At 33.7% G+C, this 8,247-nt stretch overlaps 1 non-coding gene across 1 annotated transcript; it reads left to right on the forward strand.

Moving 5' to 3' along the window:
• The first annotated feature begins 228 nt into the window (after nt 1-228).
• On the forward strand, nt 229-419 carry LOC111766190 (U2 spliceosomal RNA). The gene has a single exon (XR_002798299.1). It is a non-coding gene; the product is annotated as a U2 spliceosomal RNA (small nuclear RNA).
• Nucleotides 420-8,247: the final 7,828 nt, after the last annotated feature.

Here is an 8,247-nt window from a genome sequence, read left to right on the forward strand (position 1 = left end):
AGTGATACAAGTAAACATCCCTAATTTTAAGAAAAGTTAATAAAAAATTAATAGAATATTACCTCAATGCCAAAAAAAATCTGAAAATAACAGACAGCAATTTGTAATCCTGCCAAATAAGACAACAGAAATGTTATTAAAATAAAAACAAAACAGGGTAACTACTATAACTAAATTAAAAGCCAGTGCGGTTAAAGCAAGTGGATAAGTAAGCAATATTAAAAAATTATCACTTCTCAGACTTTTGGCTAAGATCAAGTGTAGTATCTGTTCTTATAAGTTTAATATATGATACATCCATTATCTGAAGACAATTTAGTAAATGGATTTTTGGAGCAGGGAGATGGAATAGGAGCTTGTGCCATCCACTCCACGCATCGACGTGGTAGTGCAGGATCTCTGGGAATGGTGCACCTACTTCTGGGGAGTAAGAAAATTTTTTTAAATTAAAAAATTAAAAATTAAAATGCTAGGGAGAACCAACCAGAAAGCAGCAGAGTAAGGAGCTCCTAGAGTCAGCTCCTGCTACAGGGCAGTTAGCAAACACCAGAGCTCTCTGGAGCTAGCTGAAGCACCTGTTGGGGCTCCAGGAGACCAAATGAGCATCCTGCAACATCCTTGAAGGAGGAGAAAGAGGAGACTGCCCATCTGCAGAGAAGACTTTTAAGTAGAGCACTCCAAGCCCCAGAGGCCAGTGCCCATTCTCCACTGGAGGCACAAGCCAACTTGGGAGCTGTTCCGCGGCTCGAATTGAAAGCTCCACTTCCCCAAAAGGGGGGATGAAGAGATGGTTGGGCACCAATTTCAGCTACTGATGAATAAATTCAGTGGGCTACAGTATAATCCTGAAAACAGCTAAAGTTTGAGCCTGTCCACTTCAGAAAGAGACTGGGAGCCGTTATCTTAACTCCGTGCCTGGCACAAGGGGAAGCGGGGTGGACTAAAAATCCCAGTGCTGGTGGGGACAAGCTTTTTCCCATCCAGATCATATTGCAGGTCCAGCCTAGGCCCCAGTGCCACCTCCAGCAAGGAGGAAGCTGCGGGAACCTGCACCAGCCTCTCCAGGAAATTACTATCCAAGCCACAGAGGCCAGTGATTATCCTACCCTGGCAGCACTAGCTGTCCTAGGAGCTATTCTGTGCCTAGAATTGGAAGCTCCATTTCCCAAAAACAGGGGAGGAGGAGACGATTGGCTGCCAATTTCGGCTGCTGATTGGTAGTCTTGGCTGGCTAAGATATAACCCTGGGAACAGCTGGGATGTGAAGGAGCCCAAGTCAAAAAAAGCTGCCATTTTTACTCCACCCCCAGACTGAGGGGAAGCTGGCCTGACTAAAACTCAGTGTCAGTGTCTGCAGGAACCAGTTTCTTTCACCCAGATCAACCTGCAGCCCAAGCCTAGCTTCAGCCCTGCCTCTGGCAGGGAGGAGGCTGAGGAGCCCTGCACCAGCCAATATAGATAACTGCAGGGAACTTTGGCTGGCATAGACTGAAAATCAGAAGTCCACCAGGGCAACTGCGGTCATCTTGCACTCTTACTGCATAGACTGTTGCTCAAACTTGCAGCTCCATCCCTACCCCAGGCAGTGGAGAAAGGGATGTGAAGCTTCATCAATCTCTCTGGGCAACTACAGTCTAGGCCTGCACTTGGATTATCCTGCACAGCTGTGACTCTGTCCCTACTCCTGGCAAAGGAGAAAGTTGGAATAAGCTTCATTGGTCTCTGGTGCAATGAAGGCAGCTTGAGTCTCCACAGGTTACAGCACCAACTACATGATTGGCTCCTTCTGCACAACCAGCAAGGGAGAAAATATAGGAAGCCTTAAACTAAAGAGAAAAATTGCCCCCAGAAAAAATACTCTAGTAAGCCAGTTGCCAAGACACCAACAAAAATTACAATCCACACTAAGAAATAGGAAGCTATGGACCAGTTAAAGGAGTTGAGACAACTAATCATAGATGTTCAAACAAATCTCCTTAATAAATTCAATGAGATGGCTAAAGAGATTAAGGATATTGAGAAGACAATGGATGAGCACAAAGAAGAATTTGAAAGCATACATAGAAAAACAGCAGATCTCATGGGAATGAAAGGTGCAATAAATGAAATTAAAAAAACATTGGAATCATATAATAGCAGATTTGAGGATGCAGAAGAAAGGATTGTAGAGCTTAAAGAAATGGCCTCTGAAAGTGAACATACAAAAGAAGAGATGAAGAAAAGAACGGAAAAACTTGAACAAGGTATCAGGGGATTAAATGACAACAAAAGGCATGCAAACATATGTGTCATGGGTGTCCCAGAAGGAGAAGAAAAGGGAAAGGGGTCAGAAGGAATATTTGAAGAAATAATGGTAGAAAATTTCCCCACCCTATTGAAGGATATAGATATCCCTGTCCAAGAAGCTCAACATACTCCCATCTGAAAAAATCCAAATAGACCAACTCCTAGACACTTACTCATCAGAATGTCAAATGCCAAAGACAAAGAGAGAATTCTGAGAGCAGCAAGAGAAAAGCAATGCATGATATATAAGGGATATCCAATAAGATTAAGTGCTGATTTCTCACCAGAAACCATGGAGGCAAGAAGACAGTGGTCTGATATATTTAAGATACTATAAGAGTAAAATGTCCACCCAAGAATCTTATATCCAGCAAGACTGTCTTTCAAAAATGAGGGCAAAATTAAAATATTCACAGATAAACAGAAACTGAGGGAATTTCTAAGTAAGAAACCAGATTTTTAGGAAATACTAAAGGGTGTACTAGAACCTGAAAGGAAAACACAGCAGAGAGGGGCCTGGAAGAGAGTCTAGAGATGAAGATTTATCAGGAAAAGTAACTAAAAGTGTCAAAAGAGTGGTGAAAATAAAATATGACAGATAAAACTCAAATAGGAATAAACTTAACCAATGACGTAAAGCACTTGTATTCAGAAAACTGCAACTCAATGTTAAAACAAATCAAAAAAGGCCTAAATAACTGGAAGAACATTTCATGCTCATAGATTGGAAGGCTAAATATCATTAAGATGTCGATTCTACTCAAGTTGATGTACAGATTTAATGCAATCCCAATAAAAATTCAACCAGCATTAAAGAAAAAATGGAAAACATGATCATAAAATTTATTTGGAAGGGTAAGGAGTCCTGAATAGCCAGAAACATCATAAAATGGAAAAGTGAAGTTTCATCTCCAGACTTTAAATCATAATACCTACCTATAGTGGTAAAAACAGCATAGTACTGGCCTAAAGACAGACACAATAGACCAATGGAACCAAATTTATGGTTCAGAAACAGACCCTCACAGGTATGGGCAAGTGATTTTTGACTAGCCTGTCAAACTCACATAGTTCAGCCAGAACAATCTATTCGACACATGGTTCTGAAAGAATTGTATATCCATAGCTGAAAGAAGGAAAGAGGACCCCTATCTCATACCGTACCCAAAATTTAACTCAAAATGGATCAAAAAACTAAAAATAAAAGCAAGAACTGTAAAAGTTCTAGAAGAAATTATTGTAAAATATCTTCAAGACCTGTGGTGGTGGTGGATTCTTAAAGGAGCTAAGAGGAGGACTGCGTGGACTACTGATGTTTAATGTATGCAGAAGTTTTAATTAGCTTTACTGTAAAGGTATGGAAGTGTATAGAGTGGATGGTAACACACAGTGAGTAACAGCTAGTTTATAAATGGGGATGTGACTGAAAATGGTAGTCTAGTTATGTAAATGCCAATTGACAGAATGCTGGAGAATAATCTGGGAATTGGATAGCACAGTAAACCAAGAGGTGGATGAGAATTGTGGCTGATGGTACAGATGCAAGCGTGTCCTTTGTTAGCTAGAGCAAATGTACATCACTATTGCAGGGTGTTGGGGATATGGAGAATCGTGGGGAAAATACAGCTGGATGACCTATGGACTGTGTTTAGTAGTAATAATGTAATATTCTTGCATCTATGCAAAAGGTGCACTGTGTTGATACTGAGGCAGTATGGAAAATGTAAGCTAAATGTACACTATGGATGTGGTAATAATCAGATGATATTATTTTATGTGTAGTAAATGACACACCACACAGTGTGTTGATGGAGGGGTGTTGTTTGGAATTCTGCACATGTGCATGATTGTTTTATAAGTTTACAACTTCTGTCATAAAAATATATATTTAAAAAACAATAATAGAGTGGGTTAGGCGAAAAACACACCAAATGCAAGATAAGGGCTATGATTAGTAGTAAGATTTTGACAATATTCTTTCATAATTTGTAGCAAATGTCTCATGACAATGCAAGGTATTGGCGGAGCATTGATATATGGGACCCCTGTATGATATTATGCATGCTTGCTTTGTAAGTTCACAACTTTTACTATACACTTAACTGTTTATGTATGGTCATATATAAATGATAAAAAGATAATAATTGGATTAGTTAGGGGAAAAATACTTTGTTTAGTAGTAATATTTTGATAATATTCTTTAATCATTAGTTAAAAAGGTTTAACAACAATGCAAGTTATTGGTGGTAGGGGGAGTTGTGAGAGTCATGTATGATGTTATATATGTTTGTTTTCTAAGTTCACAACTATTATTATACACTTATTGTTTATGTCTGTTTATGTATGAGTGATATACTTCAATAAATTTTTAAAAAAATTAAAATCCTCGGAAGAAAAGCTTTTCAGTAGTCAAATTCTATTCATTTGTATACCTCATTCACAAATCAAAATGAATAAAAAGTTAAAATGAAAGATAATTATAATATCAGTAAATTTTATATACAAATCATAAAATAAATATAAAATATGCAAATGAAATACTAAGGCAATAACAGAAGTTTTGAATTGATGATCATAAAAATAAATAAATAGCAAGCTCAAAGTGTATCCAACTTAAGTGAAATTTGAATATATGGTTACATTAAAATTATTAAGGCAAATGAAGTATATTTTTTGGTTGGAAGAGTAAATATTATAAAAACACAATTTTCTACTTTAAGGCATTTTTGTTATAAAATTACCATATTATCCTGGCACAACATTTGAAAAATAACTGACTAATCTTTTACTATTTGGTAGACTTCACCTGTAAAACTTTGGGTTTAAAGTTTTACTTGTTAGGAAGAGGAAGAAATCTTTGATTCACATCTAAATTTTTTTAATACATACAAAATGTATTTCTATTGACTTTTTCTGAAATCCTGGTATTATATTTTAAAATTAGTTAATTCTATTCAGACTTAAATATTTTTATCACAAAGTTGTTCATTATACTTTTTTGCTTTCTGCTATTTTTATATTTAAATTCCTCTTTTCAATCTGTATTTTGTAATCTGTATTTTCTTTTTCCTAGATAAGTCTTATCAGACTTCTAGTTCTTTCATTAAAAATCAAAATTTGATTTTTTATCATCTTTCAATTCTCTGCTTTTTATTAGTTTTTGCTCTTACCACCATCATTTCCTTCTTTCTCAATCCTTTTTTTTTTTTGCTTACTTGTCAAATTTGGGTATTGTTTGATTAGTGTATTTAATCTTATATTTTCTCTGTCTAAATAAATGTATACAAAGTTATAAATTTCACTCTAAGCATTGCTTTAACTCTTCCACAAATTTTATCATGCAATGTTTTTATTATCGTTTAGATTTAAATAAATTCTTATTATGATTTCATTTAAAAACAAAGTTTTTATGTATTTTATTTTATTTCTGAATAAATAAATTTATTTATGTAATAATGTAGCCTCCTATTGAGAATTAACTTAGTGCTTTGGTTATAATATGTTTGAATTATATCTATAAGTTATTAAGGTCTTTTTGTGGTTTATCACTTATATGTTCAATGTTTGCTCAGAAAGAATTGATGTTATCAACTTTGGAGCATAGCATTACATAAATTAAGTCAACCTCACTAATGATATTTGTTCAGATCTCTGGCATTTGTTATTATTTATTTTTACCTTAATATATGAATTTATAAGAAACATGAGTTAAAATCTAAAGAAGGAATTCTTTCTTGTTTCCCAGGTCTTTTATTTTTAAGCATCATTTCTTGATTTAAAGTTAATCCATTGCTGTTTTAAGAAATGATGAATCACAGGTATATACCTTGCCTGTTCATGTATCTAAGAATGGCTTTATTTTGAGCTGATAACAGGTAAACAGCATCGTGTTGAAATATATGAACCAGAAAAGTAAAATGAGAAGCCTTAAAAATAATTAAGACATTATTCTTTAAGAAAAAGAGGGACATTGTAAGGAGTGAAATGGTGGCAGATGGCTATTGTTCTCCATTTATGAGACTAGTCAGACCTCAATACAAAACAAAAATGACCAGGAGAGTCCAAGAATATTTATAGGTCAAATGTACTTGTTATAGTAAATGTAATTTACCTTAACCCAATAAATATTATCTATCATGGACACACAGCAAGCTTTATGTTAATGAAAACTTTGTAAGCATTTCCTTAATAAAAGGAAGTAAAACAAATCAGCTCTAAAGATAAATATTTTAAATTCAGCTATGTGATGGGGATTAAGAGCATAAATCTTCTGGAAAAAGAGTGTGTAATTTCTCTGTAACTTGACAAGGTGTGCTTTTTTGGACAACTTGCTTAACCTTTTTTTGTCTCAATTTCCTAACCTTTATTATGGGAATAATGATAAAAGTACAGTACTTATCTTGCAGTCAAGGGAAATTGGCAAATAAAACTTAATTCAGTAATTATTAACAAAGGGAAAATGATAATTATAAAACATCTGAAAGAAAATACAAGAGAATATCTCAAATAACTAAAGGTAGGGGATGATTTATTGGAAACATACAAAACATTTGCACAAAACAGACAAAGCTTAAAGACAAATTTAAAGCATCTGAGTTCATCAAAAGTAAGATTTTATTGTTCACTTAAGGATATCAAAGACGAAGTTAAAAGGTGATAAAATGCAAAAAGATATAGAGGTAAATTCATTATAGATTTGATAAACAGATAGAGAAATGGACAAAGGATAAAAATATGCCATTTATAAAAGAAGATATTAAAAGTATAATAAAGTTCAGTTGTAATCAGAGAAATGCAAATAAAAATTTTTAAACGAGAAGCAACTTATATCCACAAGATTGGAAAAACATAAAAAGTTTAAAGTAATTCCTGGAAATAATGTGGGGAAGTATATGTAAATTGGAATTTTGAAGACCATTTTGGCACCATTTAGAAAATCTGATTGTGTATATCTTAAAAATCACTAAATCCAGTCATGATGGAAAGGTATTTATAGATACACAAAGAAATGTGTAAAAAAGATCATCATTGAAACAATATTAATAACACAAAAATTGATAAATAACACATGCCTATTACTGGAAAAAGAAAATTAGGTGTCTGTTTATAGACTGTTTAGGTGCATATGCAATATAGGAGACAAAAGGAATGAACTAGATTCACATATACCAACATTAATATGAGTTGAGAGGGAATTCTGAATGAAAAATATTAATCAAAATCAACTTTATAATACAGTACTGCATTTGTGTATATAAAAGCACAGGTAGGAAAGGATAAGCTCATTATATAAACATAATATGCAAATATATTATTTAGAAGATCAATGGGAATGTGATCATTAACTACTTCAAGAGGTTGTCTGTAAAAGGAGAAAGGGGAAAGAAGAAAGGAAGGAAACATGAAGGAAAAATAACATAATACAATTTAAGAGAGACTGTGTTTTAACAGATAAGATTATGCCAGTTTTTAAGGACAATTATAGATTTTATAAAGCCAAGTTGCTACAAAATATTTTTGAAAGCAAATGGTATACCATCGGTATGCTTCTAGAAAAAGCTTCTTTTTCTTTTCATTATTTTTGCTAGGCACTCAGAATATTTTCAATATAAGTCTCAGATTATTTTTTTATTATTTCTTCATCTTGGATTAATTCTGCTGAAAGTAGTTAAAATTCTTTTTAGACGGTTTGTGGACCTTTTAGATATACTTACTTTGTCCATCTGAAACATATTCTCTCACTGTTCTTATTTGTTTTTGCTTTAAGTTCTAGAAAACGTACTTGATTTTACATTCCTGATTGTTAAATTCTCATTCAGCCAAGTGAATTATATTACTCAGTGCTTCCATTTACTTGGGCATGTGAATATTCTTTTCTTATTTTCAAGAACTTTCTTATTTTCCAATTCCTGATCTATAGTATCACTGTCAATATATAGATAAAAGTTCCCTTAAGTTTCT

Source organism: Dasypus novemcinctus, chromosome 7 (assembly GCF_030445035.2).
Source record: "Dasypus novemcinctus isolate mDasNov1 chromosome 7, mDasNov1.1.hap2, whole genome shotgun sequence".
Lineage (NCBI taxonomy): Eukaryota > Metazoa > Chordata > Mammalia > Cingulata > Dasypodidae > Dasypus > Dasypus novemcinctus.